Here is a 26,139-nt window from a genome sequence, read left to right on the forward strand (position 1 = left end):
CAAATAGAGAAATCTAGTAGACAGTGTGTGAGGGAGGATAGGTAGGTGATAGAGAAGGGGAGTGCTCAGACCGAAGATGTGGGGGAGAAGAAAGAAAAAGATAATAAAGTTGTTTGCACCGTTAGGGATAAACAGAGAGGAAGAGGTGGAGAGTTTCTTAAATGCATCTATTTTAATGCTAGGAGCATTGTAAGAAAGGTGGATGAGCTTAGAGCATGGATTGATACCTGGAAATATGATGTTGCAGCTATTAGTGAAACATGGTTGCAGGAGTGGTGTGATTGGTAACTAAGTATTCCTGGATTTCGTTGTTTCAGGTGTGATAGCAAGACGGGGAGGTGTTGCATTGCTTGTCCAAGAAAATATTACAGCGGTGCTTTAGCAGGATAGATTAGAGGGCTTGTATAGGTAGCAAAAGGATAGTGAGGGATAAAATTGGTCCCTTAGTGAATCAGAGTGGACAGCTATGTGTGGAGCCAAAAGAGATGGGGGAGATTTTGAACAATTTCTTTTCTTTGGTATTCACTAAGGAGAAGGATATTGAATTGTGTAAGGTAAGGGAAACCAGTAGGGTAGTTATGGAAACTATGATGATTAAAGAAGAGGAAGTACTGGTGCTTTTAAAGAAAGTAGAAGTGGATAAGTCTCTAGGTCCTGACAGGATATTCCCTAGGACCTTGAGGGAAGTTAGTGTAGAAATAGCAGGGGCTCTGACAGAAATATTTCAAATGTCATTAGAAATGGGGATGGTGCTGGCAGATTGGTGTAATGCTCATTTGGTTCCATTGTTTAAAAAGGGCTCTAAGAGTAAACCTAGTAATTATTGGCCTGTAAGTTTGACGTCAGTGGTGGGTAAATTAATGGAAAGTATCCTTAGAGATGGTGTATATAATTATCTGGATAGACAGGGTCTGATTAGGAGCTGTCAACATGAATTTGTGCATGGAAGGTTATGTTTGACAAAACATTGAATATTTTGAAGTGGTTACTAGGAAAGTTGACAAGGGTAAAACAGTGGATGTTGTCTATATGGACTTCAGCAAGGCCTTTGACAAGGTTCCACATGGAAGGTTAGTTAGGAAGGTTCAATCATTAGGTATTAATATTGAAGTAATAAAATGTATTCAACAGTGGCTGGATGGGAGATGCCAGAGAGTAGTGGTGGATAACCGTTTGTCAGGTTGGAGGCCGGTGACTAGTGGTGTGCCTCAGGGATCTGTATTGGGTCCAATGTTGCTTGTTATATACATTAATGATCTGGATGATGGGGTGGTAAATTGGATTAGTAATTATAGACAATAGACAATAGGTGCAGAAGTAGACCATTCGGCCCTTTGAGTATGCACTGCCATTTTGAGATCATGGCTGATCATCTACTATCAATACCCGGTTCCTGCCTTGTCCCCATATCCCTTGATTCCCCTATCCATAAGATAACTATCTAGCTCCTTCTTGAAAGCATCCAGAGAATTGGCCTCCACTACCTTCCGAGGCAGTGCATTCCAGACCCCCACAACTCTCTGGGAGAAGGAGTTTTTCCTTAACTCTGTCCTAAATGACCTACCCCTTATTTTCAAACCATGCCCTCTGGTACTGGACTCTCTCAGCATCTGAAACATATTTCCTGCCTCTATCTTGTCCAATCCCTTAATAATCTTACATGTTTCAATCAGATCCTCTCTCAATCTCCTTAATTTTAGTGTGTACAACCCCAGTCTCTCTAACCTCTCTGCGTAAGACAGTCCAGACATCCCAGGAATTAACCTCGTGGATCTATGCTGCACTTCCTCTACAGCCAGGATGTCCTTCCTTAACCCTGGAGACCAAAACTTTACTCAATACTCCAGGTGTGGTCTCACCAGGGCTCTTTACAAATGCAAGAAGATTTCCTTGCTCTTGTACTCAATTCCCTTTGTAATAAAGGCTAACATTCCATTAGCATTCTTCACTGCCTGCTGCACTTGCTCATTCACCTTCAGTGACTGATGAACAAGGACTCCTAGATCTCTTTGTATTTCTCCCTTACCCAACTCTACACCATTCAGATAATAATCTGCCTTCCTGTTCTTATTCCCAAAGCGGATAACCTCACACTTATTCACATTAAACTTCATCTGCCAAGTATCTGCCCACTCACCCAGCCTATCCAAGTCACCCTGAATTCTCCTAACATCCTCATCACATGTCACACTGCCACCCAGCTTAGTATCATCAGCAAATTTAGCATCTTAGCAGATGATACTAAGATAGGTGGCGTTGTGGATAATGAAGTAGGTTTTCATAGCTTGCAGAGAGATTTAGGCCGGTTAGAAAAGTGGGCTGAAAGATGGCAGATGGAGTTTAATGCTGAAAAGTGTGAGGTGCTATATTTTGGTAGGAATAATCAAAATCGGACATACATGATAAATGGTAGGGCATTGAGGAATGCAGTGGAACAGAGTGATCTAGGAATAACGGTGCATAGTTCCCTGAATATGGAATCTCATGTGGATAGGGTGGTGAAGAAAGCTTTTGGTAAGCTGGCCTTCATAAATCAGAGCATTGAGTATAGGAGTTGGGATGTAATGTTAAAATTATACAAGGCATTGGTGAGACCAAATTTGGAGTATTGGGTACAGTTCTGGTCACTGAATTATAGGAAAGATGTCAACAAAATAGAGAGAGTACTGAGGAGATTTACTAGAAGGTTACCTGTGTTTCAGCACCTAAGTTACAGAGCAAGGTTGAACAATTTAGATCTTTATTCTTTGGAGTGTAGAAGGTTGAGGGGGGACTTGATAGAAGTATTTAAAATTATGAGGGGGATAGATAGAGTTGACATGGATAGGCTTTTTCCATTGAGAGTAGGGGAGATTCAAATAAGAGGACATGAGTTGAGAGTTAAACGGCAGAAGTTTAGGGGTAACACGAGGGGGTACTTCTTTACTCAGAGAATGATAGCTGTGTGGAACAAGGTCCCAGTAGAAGTTGTTAGAGGCAGGTTTGATTTTGTCATTAAAAAAAAAATTGGATAAGTATATGGACAGGAATGGAATGGAAGGTTATGGGCTGAGTGTAGGTGGATGGGACTAGGTGAGAGTAAGCATTTGACACGGACTAGAAGGGCTGAGATGGCCTGTTTCTGTGCTGCAGTTGTTATATGTTATGTTATAGATGTGCACAATAGTGGGGAGGCTTTACCCGAGATGGACTGGGCCGTATCAACTTCTTTTTGTAGGATTTTCCATTCAAGTTCATTGGTGTTTCCATATCAGACAGTGATGCAGCCAATAAATATATTCTCCACCACATATCTATAGAAATTTGTCAAAGTATTAGATATCATGACTAATTTTCGCAAACTCCTAAGAAGAAGTGATGTTGTATTTCCTTCATAATTGCACTTATGTGCTGGGCCCAGGACAGGTCCTCTGAAATGATAACACCAAGGAATTTAAAGTTGCTGACTCTCTTCACCTATGGTACCCCCATTGAGGATTGGCTGATGGACCTCTGGTTTCCTCCTGCTGAAGTCAAAAATCAGCTCCTTGGGCTTGCTGACATTGAGTAAGAATGACAGCACTCAGCCAGATTTGCAATCTCCCTCCTATGTGTTGATTCACTCCCTCTCCCAGTGTAGGGTGTCCTCCTGCTTCAAAATGTTCACCATTGTCCCTGTACCAAAAAAGGTCAAGGTAACATGTCTGAATGACTGGCGTCCTGTTGCACTCACCTCAATAATAAGCAAATGCTTTGAGAGGCTGGTCAAGAACTACATCTGCAGCATGCTACCACCTAAACTAGACCCTCTACAATTTGCCTACCGACATAACTGAGCGACAGATGGTGCAATAGCCACAGCTCTATACACTGTCCTTTTACATCTGGAGAGGAGAGATGCTTATGTGAGAATGCTGTTCTTGGACTACAATTCAGCATTCAACACCATAATTCCCTCCAGGCTTGACAAGAAGCTCAGAGTTCTTGGTCTTCACCTTGCCTTGTGCAGGTGGATCCTGGACTTCCTGTTAGATCACCAGCAGGTGGTAAGAGTGGGATCCCGCACCTCTGCTCCTCTGACCCTTAACACAGGACTCTGTCTTAAGCCCCCTCCTTTACTCTCTGTATACCTGTGACTGTGTCACCACCCACAGCTCCAATCTGATAATTAAATTTGCTGACGATAGTACATTGATTGGCCTAATCTCAAATAATAACAAGGCAACCTACAGAGAAGAAGTCATCACTGTGACACATTGGTGTCAAGAAAACAACCTCTCCCTCAATGTCGCAAAAACAAAGGAGATGGTTGTGGATTACAGGAGGACTGGCTAATCCCTATCAACATCAATGGCTCTGGAGTTGAGAGGTAAACAGCTTTAAATTCCTCGGCATACACATCACTGAGGATCTCATGTGGTCTGTACACTTCAGCTGAGTTGTGAAAAAGGCACAACAATGCCTCTTTCACCTCAGATGGTTGAGGAAGTTTGGTATGGGCCCCCACATCCTCAGAACTTTCTACAGTGGCACAATTGAGAGTATCCTGACTGGCTGCATTACTGCCTGGTATGGGAGTTGTACTCCCCTCAATCGAAGGACTCTGCAGAGTGTGGTGCAGACAGTCCAGCACATCTGTAGATGTGAACTTACCACTATTCAGGACATTTACAGAAACAGGTGTGTAAAATGGGCCCGTAGGATCATTGGGGATCTGAGTCACCCCAACCACAAACTGTTCCAGCTGATACCATTTGGGAAACGGTACCACAGCATAAAAGCCAGGACCAATAGGCTCTGGGACAACTTCTTCCACCAGGTCATCAGACCGATTATTTCATGCTGATACAATTGTATTTCTATGTTATATTCACTGCCCTGTTGTACATAATATTTGTTATAAATTACTATAAATTGCACAGTGCACATTTAGATGGAGATGTAACATAAAGATTTTTACTCCTCATGATATGAAGGATATAAGTAATAAAGTCAATTTAATTCATCACCACTTTTGATTCGGCCTAAGATTAGTGTGTCATCAGTAAACTTGAGTATGTTATTGGAGCTATCTTTAGTCACACAGTCATAAGTATAAAGTGAGTAGAGCAGGGGGTAAAGCACACAGCCCTGTGATGCACCTCTGCTGATGAGATTGTGGAAGAGACAATCTAAGCTGACTGGAGTCTGCAAGTAAGGGAATCGCAGATCCAATTTCCTAAGGAGGTATCGAGGCCAAAGTCTTGATGCCTATTGATTAGTTTTGAGCTGATGACAGTATTGAATGCTGTAGCTGTATTAATCTTTGCTGTCTTGATGTTCTAGGGTTGAGTAAACAGCCAATGAGATGGCATCTGTTGTGTACTTGATATGCCAGTAGGCAAATAGGAATGGATCCAAGTCATCTCGGGTTGGAGTTGATATGTTTCATTACCAGCTTCTGAAAACACTTCATCACAGTGGAATGTAAATGCTACTGGATGATAGTCATTGAGGCAGGTTACCACATTCTTCTTAGGCTCTGGTATAATTGAAGCCTCCTAGAAGTACATGGGTTCCTGAGACTGCCAAAGCAAGAGGTAAAAGGTCTCCCTGAACACTTCAATCAGTTGATCAGCACAGGTCTTTAGGTCCTGGACCTCTTGTATCTTTCTTGCTTGCCAGACTTGAATGACTCTGTTTTCACCTTCAGCAGACTGTGAACCTCATGGTTCATAAAGGGCCCAAGACCATAAGACTACATAAGAACATAAGAAATAAGAGCAGAAGTAGGCCATCTGACCTCTGGAGCCTGTTCTGCCATTCAATAAGATCATGGCTGATCTGGCCATGGACTCATCTCCACCTACCTGCCTTTTCCCTATAACCATTAATTCCCCTACTATACAAAAATCTATCCAACCTTGTCTTAAACATATTTACTGAAGTAGCCTCCACTGCTTCATTGGGCAGAGAATTCCACAGAGTTAGCACTCTCTGGACAAAGCAGCTCCTCCTCATCTCCATCCTAAATCTACTCCCCCAAATCTTGAGGCTATGTACCCTAGTTCTAGTCTCAAAGACCTAGATTGTAAGATATAGGAGCAGAATTAGGCCATTGAGTCTGCTCCACCATTTCATCATGGCTGATTTAATTTTCCTCTTGCACCAATACACTTCCCAATACTGTCTTCCATCTGTCATTTATTTGCCTATTCTCCTAATCTGTCTAAGTGGTTCTGTAGCCTCTTCACTTCTTAAAAACAACCTTCCCCTCCATCTATCTTCATTTTATCTGCAAATTTTGCAACAAAGCCATCAACTCCATCATCCAATTCATTGAGATATAACATAAAAAGAATTTCTCCTTTGTCCACCCTGTTTGTTACTTTCTCAAAGAATTCTAACAAATTTGTCAGGCAAGATTTTCCTTCACAGAAACCACGCTGACTTTGACTTATTTTATCATTAGTCTCCAAGTACCCTGAAACCTTGTCCTTTACAATGGACTCCAGCACTTTCCCAACCACTGAAGTTAGGCTAACTGGCCTATAATTTGCTCTCTTTTGCCTTCTTCCTTTCTTAAAGAGTGGACTGACATTTGCAATATTCCAGTCCTCTGGGACCATGCCAGAATCAGGTGATTCTTGAAAGATAATGACCAAAGCATCTATTATCTCTTCAGCAGCATCTCTCAGGATGCTGGGATGTAGTCCATCTGGTCCAGGTGACTTATGCAACTTAAAACAGATCAATTTGTCTAGCATTTTATCCTTGGTAATAGCTATGGCACTCACTCCTGCTCCTTCACACTTACGGACCTCTGGCACACAGCTAGTATCTTGCATAGTGAAGACAGTGCAAAGTACCCATTAAATTCATTTACCATTTCTTTGTTCCTCATTACTACCTCACCAGCATCATTTTCCAGTGGCCCAATATGAACTCTCACCTCCCTTTTATTCTTTATATAACTAAAAAAAATCATTTGGTATCCTGCTTTATATCATTAGCTAGTTTTCCCTCATATTTCATCTTTTCCCTTGTTATAGCTGTTTTTAGTTGCCTTTTTATGGGTTTTAGAAGCTTCCCAATCATCCAACTCCCCACTGACTTCTGCTTCCTTATATGCCCTTTCCTTGGCTTTTATGCAGTCCTTAACTTCCTTTGTCAGCCATGATTGCACAGTCCTGCCATTTAAGAACTTCTGTGGGCCACACCTAACCTGTGCTTTGTGAATTATTCCCAGAAACCAGCCACCCCTGTTCTGCTGTAAGCTCTTCTTTCATGCCTCTGTAATTTCCCTTTTTCCATTGCAATACTGAATCATGTGACTTATGCTTCTCCCTCTCAAATTGCAGTATGAATTCAATCATGTTATGATCAGTGCCTCCTGTTATGATCCCGGCCCCCTCCTTTGTGAGAATCGCAAGAGCACCCGTTGAGGGGGGGGGGGGGGGGTCAGTAGACCCAGTCGGAGAGAGAGAGAGAAACGTGCCAAATTGCAGGTCCCACCCAGGATAAGGTGCCAGCGACTATTGTCTCATGGAGACCACGTGAAAAGCCCTCGGGCAAGGTGGGCTGGTTGAGAGAGAGATTGCTTCATCCCAACCTGATTGACACCTGCGACTCCGTGAGGAAGTATAAAGGAGAGTCTCAGGGGGACAGCCCCTCAGACGCACCCAGAAGACACGAGAGAGTGATCCTGCAGCAGAGGGAAGCCATTCTGAAGGAAGCCACGTGTGTTAGATTCCAGGATTGGAATTTGTGGCTGGAATAACAGAAAACCGCTTTTAACTAAAATCGGGGAGAGGAAACCAACGCTCCCCCGATTTCACGGACGCTTCATCAAGACTTGGCAAGTTCTTTCTCTTCTTCCCCAATCTCTCTTTCTCGGTCCCCCCACGTGAAACCCAGCGATTTTCAAAGGGCTGAGGCCTGCAGACTTTCTGTGACTTTTATATTTCCAACGGACAATCTATTAACCCCTAGACAACAGCAGAGCTCACTTAATGATGAGTATTACTATACCCGCGCTTTAGATTGAGTGTTGACGATGTGCACTATCTGAATGTATGTATTAACCCTACTTTTGTGTCCCTTTTATCAATAAAAACGTTTGAAAATAGTGACATCAGACTTCAACGGACCTCTCTATCTTTGCTGGTAAGTTCTCCAGTTACGGGATTCGTAACACTCCTAAGAGTTTCGTTACATTAAGCTCTCGGCTATTACACAGCACCCAGTCCTTTCCTTGAGTAGGCTGAAGCACACGCTTTTTTGAAAAGCTATCCTGTTAGGCATTCAACAACTTCCCCCCTTGCAATCCAACACCAATCTGATTTTCCCAATTGCTTTGCATATTGAAATTCCCATTACGGGGGCGGAGTTTCAAGATGGCGATGTAGACATCTGCCTTTTAGGCGCTCTTCATCTTTTCAACTATAATCACCCTTTAATCAAATCTTTTTGTACAATCATATGGGTTGATACTTACGATTTACTTTTTTTTCTAAAACAATATTTGTCATCCCATAAAACCTTGCTTTCCGTAAGCATTTATTTGTTTGCTTGTACTTGGAAATGGGACGAATGTTTTGGATTTTTTGGACCTTTTTTATATTGTAGTGATTATTGAATCCTTTTTAATCCTATTTTGATTACTTTTTTATTAAATTTTAATAGATTGCTGAACTTACATTTATATTGTGTAATATGGTTTTTTCAAAATGTCGTTTCTTCCCATAAATCTTTGCTTTTGAAACGTCATTTTCCTTGTATTTGAATATGGAATTTTTTTTAAAGGTATATTACACTTTTTCAAACTTTAATGTTTATCCTTTTTTATTAATGATCTTTTGCTTTATTATTACTTTTTTCATTTTGATTGATATATATTTTTTTTTGCAACCCTGTATTTAAATCTGGGTGTTATATAGTTTCTTTTTATCTTTTCATGGAGTTGCCATCTTGAAATGGGGGAAATATTAGTATTAGTTTATAGACAATAGACAATAGACGCGGAAGTAGACCATTCGGCCCCTCGAGTCTGCACCGCCATTCTGAGATCATGGCTGATCATTCACTATCAATACCCAGTCCCTGCCTAGTCCCCATATCCCTTGATTCCCCTATCCATCAGATATCTATCTAGCTCCTTGAAAGCATCCAGAGAATTGGCCTCCACCGTCTTGAGGCAGTGCATTCCACACCTCCGCAACTCTCTGGGGAAAAGAAGCTCTTCCTCAACTCTGTTTTAAATAACTGACCTCTTATTCTCAATCCATGCCCTCTGGTACTGGACTCTCCCAACATCTGGAACATATTTGCTGCCTCAATCCTATCAAATCCTTTAATTCTCTTAAACGTTTCAATCAGATCCCCTCTCAATCTCCTCAATTCCAGCGTGTACAAGCCCAATCTCTCCAATCTCTCTGCGTAAGACAGCCCTGCCATCCCAGGAATCAACCTAGTGAATCTACGCTGCACTTCCTCAATTGCCAGAATGTCCTTCCTTAAACCTGGAGACCAAAACTGTACACAATATTCCAGGTGTGGTCTCACCAGGGCCCTGTACAAATGCAAAAGGACACCCTTGCTCTTGTACTCAATTCCCCTTGTAATAAAGGCCAACATTCCATTTGCCCTCTTCACTGCCTGTTGCACTTGCTCATTCACCTTCATTGACTGGTGAACTAGGACTCCTAGGTCTCTTTGCATTTCCCCCTTGCCTAACTCTACACCGTTCAGACAATACTCTGCCCTCTTGTTCCTGCTTCCAAGGTGGATAACTTCACATTTATTCACATTGAATGACATCTGCCAAGTATCTGCCCACTCACCCAGCCTATCCAAGTCTCCCTGTATTCTCCTAACGTCCTCTTCGCATGTCACACTGCCACCCAGTTTAGTATGGTCAGCAAACTTGCTGATATAGTTTTCAATGCCCTCATCTAAATCGTTGACATAAATCGTAAAGTAAAGAGCTGTGGTCCCAATACAGAGCCCTGTGGTACCCCACTAGTCACCTCCAGCCAGTCTGAGAAACACCCATTCAGTGCTACCCTTTGCTTTCTATCTGCCAACCAGTTTTCTATCCATGTTGAAACCCTGTCCCCAATGCCATGAGCTCTGATTTTACTCACCAATCTCCTATGTGGCACCTTATCGAATGCCTTCTGAAAATCTAGGTACACAATATCTACTGGCTTACCCTCATCTAACATCCTTGTTACACCCTCAAAAAACTCCAACAGATTAGTCTAGCATGATTTGCCCTTGGTAAATCCATGCTGGCTCAGCCTAATCCTATTTCTGCCATCAAGATGTGCCACTATTTCGTCCTTAATAATGGACTCTGGCATCTTCCCCACGACTGATGTTAGGCTAACAGGGCAATAGTTCTCCGTTTTCTCCTTCCCTCACTTCTTGAAAAGTGGGATAACATTAGTCACTCTCCAATCTTCAGGAACTGATCCTGATTCTAAGGAACATTGGAAAATGATTACCAATGCATCCGCAATTTCCTGAGCCACCTCTTTTAGAACCCTTGGATGCAGACCATCTGGACCCGGGGATTTATTAGCCTTCAGTCCTACCAGTCTACTCATCAGTTTCTTTCCTAATGTCAATCTGTCTCAATTCCTCTGATATCTTATGACCCTGGCCCATCCATACATCTGGGAGATTGCTTGTGTCCTCCCTGGTGAAGACAGATCTAAAGTACGCATTAAATTCTGTTGCCATTTCCCTGTTTCCCATAACAATTTCTCCCAATTCAGTCTTCAAGGGGCCAACATTGTTCTTAACTATCTTCTTTCTCTTCACATAGCTAAAAAAGCTTTTGCTATCCCCTTTTATATTCCTGGCTAGACTGAGGTCATACCTGATTTTTTCTCTCCGTATTGCTTTTTTAGTTAAGATCTGCTGTTCCTTAAAACTTTCCCAATCATCTGTATTCCCACTCATCTTAGCCCTGTCATACTTTTTCTTTAATGCTATACAATCTCTGACTTCCTTTGTCAACCACTGTGGCCCCTTTCCCCTCTTTGAATCCTTCCTTCTCATTGGAATGAACTGCTTTTGCATCTTTTGTATTATCCCCAAGAATATCTGCCACTGCTGATCCACTGTCTTTCCTGCCAGGGTATCTGCCCATTTAACTTTGGCCAGCTCTTCCCTCATGGCTCTGTAGTCTCCTTTATTTAATTGCAACACTGACACCTCTGATCTGCCCTTATCCCTCTAATTGTAGATAAAAACTTATGTTATGATCACTATTTCCTAATGGCTCCTTTACTTCAAGATCACTTATTAATTCCTGTTCATTACACATCACCAAGTCCAAAATAGCCTCATTCCTGGTTGGCTCAAGCTCAAGCACAAGCTGTTCCAAAAATACATCTCTTAGACACTCCACAAACTCCCTATCCTGGGGTCCAGCACCTACCTGATTCTCCCAGTTCACCTGCATGTTGAAATCTCCCATAACGACTGCATTACCCTTAGCACATGCCAATGTTAACTCCCTAATCAACTTGTACCCAATATCCACGCTACTGTTTGGGGGCCTGTACATAACACCCATTAGGGTCTTTTTAGCCTTACTGTTCCTCAGCTCAATCCACACAGACTCTACTTCCCCTGTTCCCAAGTCATCTCTTGCTAAGGACTCATTCCTCACCAACAGTGCCACCCCACCCCCTCTTCCCATATTTCTGTCTCTACGATAGCACGTATACCCTGGTACACTCAATTCCCAGGCCTGATCCCCTTGTAGCCATGTCTCCGTTATCCCAACAATATCGTAGTTCCCCATTTTCATCTGAGCTTCAAGCTCATCTGTCTTATTTCTGACACTACGCACATTCAAGTATAGAATTCTTAGCCCATTCCTCCTCTCTTTGCTTAAAACACTGTCTACTGTACCTAACCCAGCTCCTTGAACTTCCATTGGGCTAATTGCACCCTGAATTTTGATGACCTTCTCAAGATCACCCAAACCTTCTACACATTTAACCCCATGCTCCTTCTGACCAACCCTCTGGATCTGGATCCCTGCCCCCTGCACATCAAGTTTAAACCCCCCCGAGCAGCACTGGCAAACACTCCTGCAAGAATATTAGTACCCCTCCGGTTCAGATGTAGACTGTCCCTTCGAAACAGATCCCAATGTCCCTGGAACAAAGACCAATTATCCAAAAACCTGAACCCTTCCTTCCTGCACCATGCTCTCAGCCTCGTATTAATGTGCATAATCATTTTATTCTTCGCCTCACTCGCATGTGGCACAGGTAGCAATCCTGAGATTGTCACCCTGGAGGTCCTGCCTTTCAGCTTCACTCCTAACTCCCTGAACTCTCTAAGCAGGACCCCCTCACTCACCTTACCTACATCGTTGGTCCCTACATGGACCACTACATCTGGGTTCATGCCCTCGTTCTCAAGAATAGCCTGCACCCGATCTGAGATGTCCCGGACCCTGGCACCAGGGAGGCAACATACCATCCGAGACTCCCGATCTGCCCCACAAAATCTCCTATCTGCCCCCTGACTATAGAATCCCCTAAAACTATCGCTCTCTTCTCTCCTCCCCTTTCTAGTTGAGGGTTCAACCTCTGTGCCAGAGGCAGGACCACTACAACTCATTCCTGGTAGGTCATCCCCATCAACAGTATCCAGTACGGTATACTTATTGTTAATGGGAATGGCTGCAGGGGTGCTCTGCTCTCTCTGCCTGCTCCCCCTGCCTCTCTGGACTGTCACCCATCTGCCTACTTCTTGGTTTTTTGGTGTGACTACCTCCTGATAACTCCTATCTATCTCTGCCTCTGCCTCCCAAATGATCTGTAGTTCATCCAGCTCCAACTCCCTAACTCGGGCTGATAGGAGCTGCAGCTGGACGCACCTCTTGCAGGTGTGGTCATCAGGGACAACTGTGTTGACCCTGACTTCCCACATACTGCATACGGAGCACACCACTGCTCTGACTGTCTCCCCCATACCTGAACTGAATTAATAGAATAAGTCTAAAAAGCACCTAGCGACCTTACTTTCTTCCCCTCAGCGAGCAATCACACAGGCTTACTGAAGTCCCCTTATGCCGAAGCCCACTTAGCCATAGCCCAGGACTCTGCTTCCACGGACTCCACTGCCCGCTCTGAAAAGAAGTCCTGCCTTTTAAAGTTCGCGCTCGACGCTGACGTCACTCGCGCCTGCGCAGTTCCCCCTCCTCCACAGGTATTGACCAGGTAGGCTTAAATCCTACCTACACGGTCGAATTCTCTGAGCTCCCAGCTGAATCACAAGCTGTAACTTGCTCCCGATTCAAATGACCGCTCTGAAAAGAAGTCCTGCCTTTTAAAGTGCCTTTATGCACCTGCCGCTTGGCTTTTTTTCAAGGGGTTGGGGGAGGGGGTAGGGATCTTTTTTCACGCTTTTGCTTTTTATTTTTTTGCTTTTAGTTCATGGGCCGACTTTAAATTATTAATACTGTTGAGGTGTCATGTTCTCCGGTTGCTCCTGTATCATTTTTCCTTCTTCCTGAATTATTGGTTATGTGTCTTTTTAACCTTTTATGATATATACAATTAATATTGGCATGATGGATAAGTCTATTAATTTTATTTCTTGGAATACTAATGGTCTAAATCATCCGATTAAACATAAAAAAATATTTAAAGTATTCCATAGACTAAATGCTAATATTATCTTTGCACAGGAGACCCATATTAGGAGGGAGGATAACCAACGCTTTTTTAGGTTTTGGAGGGTCAACAATTTCACTCGAATTGTACCGCCAAAATTAGGGATGTGTCTATTTTTATAGACCCCTCAATTTCGTTTACACATCATGAAATTATATCTGATCCACAGGGCAGATTCTTGTTGATTACTGGTTCACTTTTTATCGAAAAGTGGCTCTAGTTAATATTTATGCTCCAAACTTTGACTGCCCTGAATTTTTTAAACGTTTATTTACTACCCTTCCTAATCTAAATGAATATATGTTGATAGTGGGTGGAGATTTCAATTGTTGTTTGAATCCTTTGATGGATAGATCTAAACCTATTCGAATTTTTCCGAATAGATCAACCTTACTTATTAATTCTTATGGTTGATTCGGGAATTACTGAAATATGGCGGTTTTTGAACCCTAAAGATGAAGAATTTTCATTTTTTTTCACATGTATATCATAGTTATTCTAGAATTGATTATTTCCTTACTGATCATCATTTACTAACAGATGTTACTGATTGTAAATACGATTCTATTGCCATTTCGGATCATGCACCTTTGAAGTTATCTATCAAGATTTCGGACTCTTCCATTAATACTAGATCTTGGAGACTCAACGCTACTTTGCTTCAAGATCCAGAATTTATTACCTTCATAAAACAGCAAATTGACTTATTTTTTTCAACAAACTATACTGAAGACATTGACAGAGGAATACTTTGGGACTCTTTTAAGGCTTTTATTCGTGGACAAATTATCTCATATTCTGCTGGTAAAAGAAAACAAAGATATTTAGATATAGCTTTATTGGTGGATAAAATTAAAGAAATTGATAAGATTTATTCCGTGACTCCTACCAAAGAACTTTATAAGAAGAGAGTTGAGCTTCAAATGGAACATAGCTTATTATTATCTTCTTCAACTGAGAATCAATTAATTAAGATGAGGGCTCAATTTTATATTTATAGTGATCGAACTGGTAAATTGTTAGCTAACCAATTAAAAGCTATTTCGACTAAGCGACAAATTATTAAAATTCGTAAACAAGATGGTAATCTGACTACTGATCATAAAGAAATCAATAATACTTTCCAAGATTTTCATAAATCTTTATATCAATCAGAATTTGATGGCGATCTGTCTATGATGGATAATTTTTTTAACAATTTGAATATTCCCAAACTGACAGATGAAGATCGAAGTTTGTTTGATGCTCCTATTTCTATGGCCGAAGTAGGAGAGGCTATCTCATCAATGAATTCAGGGAAAGCTCCTGGTCCTGATGGCTATATTATAGAATTTTTAAAAACATTTTCTTCTTTGCTTTCCCCTTGGTTATGTGAAATCTTTAATGATGCATTCATTAGGAAGAGATTACCCCAGTCTTTTTATGAAGCTACTATCTCTTTAATTCTTAAAAAAGATAAGGATCCTACTTTATGTGCATCTTATCGCCCTATATCGCTACTAAATTTAGACTCTAAGATTCTTACAAAAATTTTAGCTATTAGGTTAGAAAAGATACTATCACAGATTATTTCAGAAGATCAAACTGGTTTTATTAGGAACTGATATTCCTTAATGTTAGAAAATTGATTAATATAATTTATACTTCACCCACAACCTCAGAATGTGTTATTTCATTAGATGCTGAAAAAGCTTTTGATAGAGTTGAATGGACATACTTAATGCCTTGAAAAAATTTAATTTTAGTTCTAATTTTATATCATGGATTAAATTAATATATAAACCTGTTGCTTCTGTTCTTATGAATAATTACAGATCCTCTTTTTTTCAATTACCTTGTGGTACGCGACAAGGTTGTCCCTTAAGTCCTTTATTATTTAATATTGCATTAGAACCTCTAGCCATTGCTATTCGTGAATCTCCTAATATTTTTGGTATTACCCGTAATGAGAAGTTATACAAGTTATCACTCTATGCTGATGACTTGTTATATATTTCTGATCCTGATAGGTCTATTGCCACTATTGTATCCTTGTTGGTTCAATTTGGTAGTTTTTCTGGTTACGAACTAAACTTGGATAAGAGTGAATTATTCCCTTTAAATGCGCAAACTTTACTGAATGACAGGACACCATTTAAAGTTGTTACTGATAACTTTATTTATTTAGGTATAAAAATTACCAAGAAATATAAAGATTTATTCAGATTGAATTTTTTACCTATGCTTCATCAAATTCAACAACTTACTACTAGATGGTCTCCTTTATCCTTATCATTAGTTGGTCAGATCAATGCTATTAAAATGATGATTTTACCGAAATTTTTATATTTATTTCAAGCCTTACCAATTTTTATTCCTAAATCTTTTTTTGATAATATTGATTCAAAAATTTCCTCATTTGTGTGGCAAAATAAAAACCCCAGATTAAGTAAAAGAGTTACAGAAATCTAAAAAAGATGGTGGTTTAGCTTTACCTAATTTTAGATTTTACTATTGGACGAATAATATTCAAAATTTAATATATTGGAAACTAGATTTAGATTTACCATTGTGCCCACAGTGGGTAAATTTAGAATGTAATGATGCACAAGGATATTCTTTATTCTCTGTTCTTGGTTCTTCTCTCCCTGCTGATTTAGTTAAACTCAATAAACAGATATCTAACCCTATTGTCAAACATACATTATGAATTTGGTTTCAATTTCGTAAGTTTTTTACTCTGGAAAAACTTTGTTCTTGATAGCCCTATCTTAATTTCTTTTTTAAACCTTAACAGATCAAGCTTTTAGCATATGGAGAAGGAAAGGTATAATATGTTTTCGTGATCTTTTTTCTGAAGGTAGTTTGATGTCTTTTGACCAACTTTCGAACAAATTTAAGTTACCTAAATCTAATTTTTTTAGATATTTACAAATTAGAAATTTTTTATATAAAGTTTTACCATCCTTTCCCAAACTTTGATAGATTTTTCAGATATGATTTTTACTTTAAATCCCTGTCAGAAGGGATTAGTGGCTCTTATTTATAATATGATTATGAAGATGCAACCAGAGGTATCGGATAGAATTAAACAGGAATGGGAAAAAGAACTTCAATACAATATATCAACGGAAAAAATTTTACAAATGGTTAATTCGTCTTCTATATGTGCTAAACATGCTTTAATACAATTTAAGGTCGTACATAGAGCTCATATGTCTAAAGATAAGCTTGCTTGATTTTATTCTCATATTAATCCTCAGTGTGACAGATGTCATTCAGATGTGGCTTCATTGACCCACATCTTTTGGTCATGTCCTACCTTACATAACTATTGGAAGGACATATTCGCTACCATTTCCTCAATTTGGAATATTGATTTACAACCTCATTTTATCACTGCAATTTTTGGTATACCAAATGAGGATGGTAGTCGACTTTCCCCTTCAATTAGACGAATGATTGCCTTTGCAACATTAATGGCCAGAAGGTCTATATTACAAAATTGGAAAGAGGTAAATCCTCCTACCACATTTCAATGGTGTTCTCAAACTATTTCTTGCCTGAGTTTAGAAAAAATTAGAAGTACTATTTTCGATTCATCAATTAAATTTGAAGAAACTTGGGGACCGTTCATTCGACACTTTCATATGAATTAATTTGGCTTCTTCCAGACCTTTTCTCTTATTCTTGTTCTGGTATGGAGTTCCGGAGTTTTTGACACTATCATATACATATAAACTATTATTATTGCCCATGTTAGTTTAGGTTTATTTTTTTAATATACATTTTTTTCTGCATTTTTATATATTTTTTTCTTTTGATGACTGTTCTTAATCTTGTTCATGTATAATCAATATAGGTTAGATTGATTATTGTACAATTTTTTTTGCTGATAGTTTAATAAGATATTGTTATCTTGTTACTAATTTAACTTTAAGTCTAATGTACTCATAACCTATTTAATACAATATTATGTTATGTTTTTTTATATATGAAATTTAATAAAAAGATTGAAAAAGAAAAGAAGAAAGAAATTCCCATTACAATTGTGACATTACCCTTATTACATGGGCAATGTAATCAAGAACCTATCAACCTCCACCTAGGGTGAAAATCCATAGCCTCCTGAAAATAGAAATACTTGGCATTTCTAGTCACTGCACTGTTGGAATGATGTGCAGGCTTCAGAGAGGTGGATAAAAGATTTACCAGGATATTATCTGTTTAGGAGTGTATTAGCTGCAAGGAGAGGTTGGACAAAGTTAGTGATTTTTCTTGAGTATCAGAGGCTGAGGGGTGACCTGACAGATGTTTATGAAATTATAAGAAGCACATCAGTGGTTCCGAGCCTAGGAGAGATGGATCCATTGCTTGGTGTTGGTCCATGGTGTAAAACCCCTTGGTTGAGATCATCAAAGTCTTATACACAGAGTGGGAATGTCAAATACTAGAGGGTGTAGTTTCACAGAGAGGGAGAAAGTTTAAAGAAGATGTACAAAGGAAGTTTGTTACACAGAGATGGATAGCTGCCTAGAAAACAGTGCCATTGGAGATTATAAAAGTAAACAAAATAATGACATTCAGAGACACTTTCGTAGACCATGTGCAAGCAGGAAGGATTAGTTGGACTGGCATCATGGTTAAAGTCAGACCCTTCAGCCCATCTAGCCCATGCCAAAAACCATTTAAATTGCATATTTCCACCACTCTGCACTGGGACTATTGCCCTCCATATCGTTACTATCCACGTACCTATCCAAAGTTCTCTTAAACATTGAAATTGAGCTTGCATGCACCATGTGCTGGCAGCCCATTCCACACTCTCACGACCCTCTGAGTGAAGAAATTTCCCCTCATGTTCCTCTTAAACTTCTCACCTTTTATCCTTAACCTATGACTTCTGATTGTGGAAAATGCCTGCTTGCATTTACCCTATCTATAACCCTCATAATTTGTATCTCTATCAAATCTCCTCTCAGTCTTCTACATTCTAAGGACTATAGTCTTACCCTATTCAATCTTTCCTTATAATTCAGGTCCTCCAGACCCGGCAACATCCTTATAAATTTTCTCTGTACTCTTTCAACCTTGTTTACATCTTTCCTCTAGGTAGGTGGCCAAGACAGCACCTAATACTCCAAATTAGGCCTCAACAGTGTCTTAAACAGTTTCAAAATAATATCCCATTTCTTGTACTTAATACTTTGACTTATGAAGGCCAATGTGTTGAAAGTTTTCATTATGACCCTATCTACACTTAATGCCATTTTCAATGAAATATGGACCTGTATTCACAGATCACTTTATTCTATCACACTCCTCAGTGCCCTGCTGTTCACTGTAAGACTAATCTGGTTGGTGCTACCAGAGTGCAAAACCTCATACTTGTCTGCATTAAATTCCATCTGTCAATTTTCGCCAATCTTGGTGTCATCTGCAAATTTGCTGATCCAGTTAACTACATCATTATTCTGATAATTGGTATGGATGAGAAACAACAAAGGGCCCAGCACTGATCCTTATGGCACACCACTAATCACAAGCCTCCAGTCAGATAGGCACCCATCTACTACTACTCTCAGGCTTCTCCCACAAAGCCAATGTCTAACCCAATTTACTACCTCATCTTGAAAGCTGAGCCATTGAACTTTCTAAGCAACCTCCCATGCAGAACCTTGTCCAATGCCATGCTAAAGTCTGTGTAGACAACATCCACAGCCTTGTCTTCCTCTACTTTCATGGAAACTTCCTCAAAAAACTGTCTAAGATTGGTTAGAACATGATCTACCATGCATGAAGCCATGCTGACTATCCTTAATCAGTCCACCTCTATCCAAATACTTGTATATTCGGCCCTTTAGAATACCTTCCAATAACTTTCCCACAGCTGATGTCAAGCTACCAAGATGCCTATAACTTGCTGGTTTATGTTTAGAGCCTTTTTTTAAACAGCAGAACAACATTGGTTATCCTCCAATCCTCTCCTACCCCTCCTTTTGCTAAGGAAGATTTAAATATCTCTGCTAGGGCCACAGCAATTTCTGCACTTGCCTCCCACAGAGTCTAAGGAAACACCTTGTCTGGCTCTGGGGATTTAGTCACCCTGATTGCTTCAGGGTAGCAAACACTCCTCTGTAACCTGTATAGGGCGTTTGAAGTTAGTGCAGATTTTATGGGTTGAAGGGCCTGTTCTGTGCTTACTATTCTATGTTAGTGGCTCAAAAATAAATTTTGTTGGTTCAAGTCTTACCAGGGACATAAGCTCAAGGTCCAAGCTGTCACACCAGTGAAATATCAAGGGAATGATGAATTATTTGGCATTGCCCACCTCCTCTCTGGTGTTTGATAGAATTGAATTGATAATATTCAGACAACTTCGGACAAGCAGTGTTTTCTCCTGGGAAAACATTTTTCATTCAATTAGCATCACAGATGATTTGTTCATTTTCATTTGCACATGTGGGATTTTGGCATGTGTGCCGCTGGCTGAAATGTCTGCAAGTTGCAGAATGAATTGGAATGACCTAAGGACAACAGTTGCCATAAAGTGCTATAAAATGCAAGTCCTCTGGAGTCAAGGTGGTTCTCCTCCTGTGAACTAATTATTCTTAGATTGTGAAATTTTGGGCTTTTAGTTGGGATTTTAAATTTTGAGGATTAGTATAAATGCCTTTCTGTTGGAGAGAAAGCAACTACAGGTGTCAGGTGTGAAAAAGATCTCTGATGTAAGTTGCAGACTGGTTTAGAAATTTCTAGAACTACAGGGACTTCAAGCATTAAGTCACCTGAGTTAATCTTCAGGAGTAATTTTAAATACAAAGCAATCATTAGTAATGGCAATTATAATAAATGACATATCATTTAACTATGTTGACTCTATGATACTGCATCCAATCAGATCTGCGTTATATGAGAACCTGTTGTATTTGGACATCTGCCAGGAACGTAGTGCCAAATTAGATATTGGTTCTCAGCAAAGTCCTATGGCACAAGATGTATTTTGTAAATAGAACTAAAGTTACTTAATGTTGGATCTAGTTAGAAACATAGAAAATCTATAGCACAATACAGGCCCTTGGGCTTACAAAGTTGTGCCGAACATGCCCTTACCTTAGAAATTACCTCGGGTTACTATAGCCCTCGATTTCTCTAAACTCCATGTACCTAATCAGGAGTCTCTTAAAAGACTATTGTATCCACCTCCACCACCGTAGCCGGCGGCCCATTCCATGCACTCACCACTCTCTGCACAAAAAACTTACCTCTGATATCTCCTCTGTACTTACTTCCAAGCACCTTAAAACACTAGAATACTACAGCACAGTACAGGCCCTTCAGCCCTTGATGTTGTGCCAACCCATATTTTCCTTAAAAAAAAGTACTAAACCCACACTGCCCCATTACCCTCTAATTTTCTTTCATCCATGTGTCTGCCCAAGAGGCTCTTAAATACCCCTAATGTTTTGGCCTCCACCACCATCCCTGGCAAGTCATTCCAGGCACCCACAACCCTCTGTGTTTTTATAAAAACTTACCCCTGATGTCTCCCCTAAACTTCCTTCCTTTAACTTTGCACATATGCCCTCTGGTGTTTGCTATTGGTGCCCTGGGAAACAGGTACTGGCTATCCACCCTATCAATACCTCTCATAATCTTGTAGACTTCTCGTGCTAGCCATTTCAGCCCTAGGAAAAAGCCTCTGACTATCCACATGATCAATGCCTCGCATTATCTTGTGCACCTCTTATCAGGTCACCTCTCATCCTCTGTCACTCCAAGGAAAAAAGGCCAAGTTCACTCAACGTATTCTAATAAGGCATGCTCCCCAATCCAAGCAACATCCTTGTAAATCTCCTCTGCACCCTTTGTATAGTTTCCACATCCTTCCTGCAGTGAGGCGACCAGAACTGAGCACATTACCTCTCGGTTTCTAAATTCAATCCCACAATTGATGAAGGCCAATGTATGCCTTCTTAACCACAGAGTCAAGCTAGGCAGCAGCTTTGAGTGTCCAATGGACTTGGACCTCAAGATCCCTCTGACCCTCCAGTTTCTAAGTTCTCACTTTTTCCAGAATTTTACTTCTACATGGGGCCAGTGTAAATCAGATAAAATGAGACATCACCCAAAACCACAAAATAAAATCCCCAAATCACAGTCATTCTGAACATCTGGAGGAATACAAAGACCAGTATCAGTCACAACATGTGACTTTTTCCAACATCGCTACCTCTGAGGAAGCTTTTGACTCCATCAGATTAGTGACCTTGTGGAAGGGTACTTTCAGTTTTACCTGCTCATAGAAATTCAAATTTATCTTCTCTTTGCTTCATGGTACTTGCCTGGCATGATCTTCACCAACTGAACTATTCTCACAGAACAGAGAACAGAATACAGTACAGTACAGCAAGAGGCCCTTTGGCTCAAAATGTCTATGCTGACCATGATGCCAATTATGTCAGCCACTATATCATCTGTAACCCTCCATTCCATAAGAACATAAGATATAGGAGCAGAATTGGGCTATTTGGCCCATCAAGTTTGTTCTACCATTTCAAAATGGCTGAACCATCTTTCCTCTCAGCTCCAATCTCCCACCTTACTCCTGTATCACCTTATGCCCTGACCAATCAAGAACCTATCAAACTCTACCTTAAAGATACATAAAGATTTAGCCTTCACAGATGCCTATTACAAAGAATTCCATATTCACCTTGCTAAAGAAATTCTTCCTCATCTCTGTTCTAAAAGAGCGCCCCTCTATTCTGAGGCTGTGCCTTTGGTCTTAGACTCTCCCACCATAGGAAACATCCTCTCCATATTCATACTACCAAGGCTTTTCACCAATCGATGTTTCAATTAGTTTAACCCTCATTCTTCTGAATTTTAGTGAATACAGGCCCAGAGCCATCAAACGTTTTTCATATGACAAGCTGTTTAAGCCTGGAATCACTTTCGTGACCCTCCTTTGAACCCTTTCCAGGATTAGCTATGATGGAATGGCAAAGCAGACTCGATGGGCTGAATGGCCTAATTCTGCTCCTATGTCTTATGGTTAAGGTTAATAGAACGGCTTTGAATTTTCAATACTCGTCTCTGTTCTGAAGGCTTCGAAACACAAACTGCAGACATTTAAAATATCCTCCTTTTGTTTTTACAGGTTATTCAGGATAGCTCCATGAGCATACAGTGTACACCAACACCAAAAAAAAGCTGGAGAAACTCAGCAGGTCAGACAGCATCAATAGAGGAAAATGAACAGTCAACATTTTGGGCTGAGACCCTTCATCAGGACTGGTAAGGAAAAGACAGAAGCCAGAACAAAAGAGAAAGGGGAGAGAGAGGAGCAGGAGCTGGCAGGTGATAAGTGAGTCCAGTTGCAGTTGGAGGTGGGGGAAAGGTTAAAGGAGGGCTGAAGAAGGAGGAATCTTATAGGAGAGAGGACATAGACCACATAAGGAGGCAAAGAAATAAAGGGAGAAAGGTGAAAGTGATGAGCAGGTCATGAGGGTGGGGGAAGGGCACAAAGAATGGTAACAGGACTATGGTTGTAAGGAAAAATGGTAAGGGGGATGGGGAAAGCAGAGAGCAGTAGTTATAGGAAGTAAGAGAAACTGATGTTGATGCCACCAAGTTGGAGTTAAGAGGACCTCTGTTGGTCGGGGTCAATCAAGGACTTTGCATCCCAGCTGGCTACGTGATACACAAGCCAGGGCAGTGCAATATAGAAAGCAAGTTGTCCATGTAGCAGGCTCCCTCTCTCTGTGCAGCTGATGAATCGAAGGTAACGGCTGAGACTGATACCGTTTGGCACCAGCATCATCACAGAGTTGCTATTCACTGTTGATCTGGATTTTTCTTGGGGTTTTTGCCCTGAAGCTTTCCCCATGAGTGGGTATATCCGCAAGGCAGTGGAAGTTTAGGATCAGAGTTTTCTTTCTCCTAGATCAGCTGCTAACAACAGCTGATGAGCCCCATCTGCCTGAAGCAACTGGTTTTAAGGTGCCAGTAACCCACAATTACTCTGTGAAATGGTTCTGCCAATCTTAGTAGCCAAGCCACATGTAAAAGCCAGGAGATGGACTTGGTTGTTTGAGGCTATTAAAGACATATGTCAATAGGAGGATTTGGTAGGTAGTGGAAGCTTATCCCCACTACCACCCCCAGCTATAACAACCTTAAGGTTAGAGACTACCCAGACGGAATATGAGGTGTTGCTCCTCCAGTTTGCTTCAGCCTTTAACATGGCAGAGCTGAAATGGGTGGCCACTAGCATATCCAGGCTGTTGTAACAGTCAGAACAAAGGTGCTTGAGAAAGCCTTCCTCCAATCTGTGTTGGGTCTCACCGATGTAGAGAAGGCTGCACCAAGAGAACCATATACAATAGACGACACTAAGAGAGTCACATATGAAGAGTTGTCTCACCTGAAAGAACTATTTAAGTCCCTGTATGATGGTGAGGGAGGATGGGTAGGGGAAGGTGCAACAGTATTGTTGCAGGGATAAGTGTCTGGAGGGTGATGGTGGGTAGAGATGGGCATACAAGTGACATGCAGAAAGAGTCAGTGAGTGAGACCTTTGTCAGTCAGCGTTGACAATGGAAATTGCATTCCAGCTGTCTAGATACGCAAGCCTGGGCAGTACAATATGGAGAGTAAGCTGCTACTCATGTAGCAAGTTTCCCTCTCCACGCATCTGGTAAGCCCAAAGGAACAGAGAGACCAATACAGTTTGGTACCAGTAGCATCACAGAAGTTATCAGCCAGAGTTGAACTCAATCTAGGACTGCCTTAGGGAATCCAGCTCCAGATTTTTCCCTTGGGGTTTACTCCCAAAGTCTTCCCCATGAGTGGGTATAGCCGCAAGGAAGTGGAGGTATGAGATCAGAGTTTTTCTTCTAGATGAGCTGCCAACCATGGCTGAAAATAAGGGTAATGACACAATTGTAATGGGGAACCAAAATGTAAGGAGATTGGGAAAATCAGGTTGGGGTCAGATCACAAGAGGGAATTTGCTGAAAGCCTATGAGATGGCTTTTTAGAACAGCTTGTGCTTGAGCCTACTTGAGAAAAGGCTATCTTAGATTGGGAGTTGTGTAATAACCCACATCTTATTTGGGAGCTTAATAGAAAGAAATCCTCAGGAGGCATTAATCATAATATGATTGAATTCATACTGTATTTTGTAGTAAGTTACATACTGTATATGAGTATCACAATGGAATAAAGGGAATTACAGAGGAATGAGCAAGAAGTTTTCCCAGGTGGATGGAGGAGGAGGTTGGTAGGGATGATGGCAGAGCAGAGATGGTTGAAGTTTCTGGAATAGTTCAAAAACACGGGGTAGATATGTCCCACAGAAGAAGTTCTTAAATGGCAGAGGTAGGCAACCACGGCTGACAAGGGAAGTTAAAAACTGCATGAAAGTTAAGGATGGGGCATATAATGTAGCAAAAGTGACTGGGAAGTTGGATGATTGCAAAGTTTTTAAAATACAACAAAAGGCAACTAAAAAGCACACAAAAGGAAAAGATGAAATATGAGGGCAGACTAGTTAATAATATAAAGCAGGTTACCTAAGGTTTTTTTTCAGTCATATAAAGAGTAAAAGGGAGGTGAAGGATGATATTGGACCACTGGAAAATGATGCTGGTGAGGTAGTAATGGGGCCAAAGAAATGGTGGATGAACTTAAGGGTACTTTGCATCTGTCTTCAACATGGAGGACCTTAGCATTATGCCAGAGGTCCATGAGAGTCAGGGAGTAGGAGTGAGCATCATTGCTATTACAAAGGAAAATGTGCTAGGCAAGCTCAAAGGTCTTAAGGTGGATAAATCACCTGGACCAGATTTACTATATCCCAGCATCCTGAGAGAGGTTGCTGAACAGATAACGGATGCTTTTGCCATGATCTTTCAGGAATCACTTGATTCTGGCATGGTCCCAGGGGACTGGAAACTCCACCCTTTAGGAAGGGAGGAAGTCAAAACAACAGAAGTTATAGGCCAGTTAGCCTAACCTCAGTGATTGGGAACATGTCGGAGTCTATTATTAAGGATGTGGTTCTGTGGTACTTGGATGCTAATACTAAAATAAGTCAATGTTAGCATGGTTTCTGTGAAGGGAAATCTCACCTGGTTAATCTGTTAGAGTTATTTGAGGAAGTAACAAGTAAAGTGGAGAAAAGAGAGGCAGTGGATGTCATTTCCTTGAATTTTCAGAAGACAGTTGATAAGGCGATCTCATGAGGCTGCATAACATGATAAAATCCTATGATGCTAATAGAAAGGTACTGGCATGGATAGCAGAACAGCTGACAGACAGGAGGTAGTGAGTAGGAATAAAAGTTTTTTTTTCTGGTCAGCTGCCAGTGATTAGTGGTGTTCCTCAGGGGTCAGTATTGGGACCGCTGCTTTTCACATTGTTTGTCAATGATAAGGTAATAGAACTGATGGATTTGCGGCAAAGTTTGTGGATGATACGAAGATAACTG

At 40.7% G+C, this 26,139-nt stretch overlaps 1 long non-coding RNA gene across 1 annotated transcript; it reads left to right on the top strand.

The window, feature by feature from the left end:
• Nucleotides 1-1,030: 1,030 nt before the first annotated feature.
• LOC132405763 (uncharacterized) lies at nucleotides 1,031-25,900 on the top strand. Its single transcript, XR_009515961.1, has 3 exons — nucleotides 1,031-1,070; nucleotides 22,807-22,943; nucleotides 25,868-25,900. It is a non-coding gene; the product is annotated as an uncharacterized LOC132405763 (long non-coding RNA).
• Nucleotides 25,901-26,139: the final 239 nt, after the last annotated feature.

This window comes from Hypanus sabinus, chromosome 16, assembly GCF_030144855.1.
Source record: "Hypanus sabinus isolate sHypSab1 chromosome 16, sHypSab1.hap1, whole genome shotgun sequence".
In the NCBI taxonomy this organism is placed as follows: domain Eukaryota; kingdom Metazoa; phylum Chordata; class Chondrichthyes; order Myliobatiformes; family Dasyatidae; genus Hypanus; species Hypanus sabinus.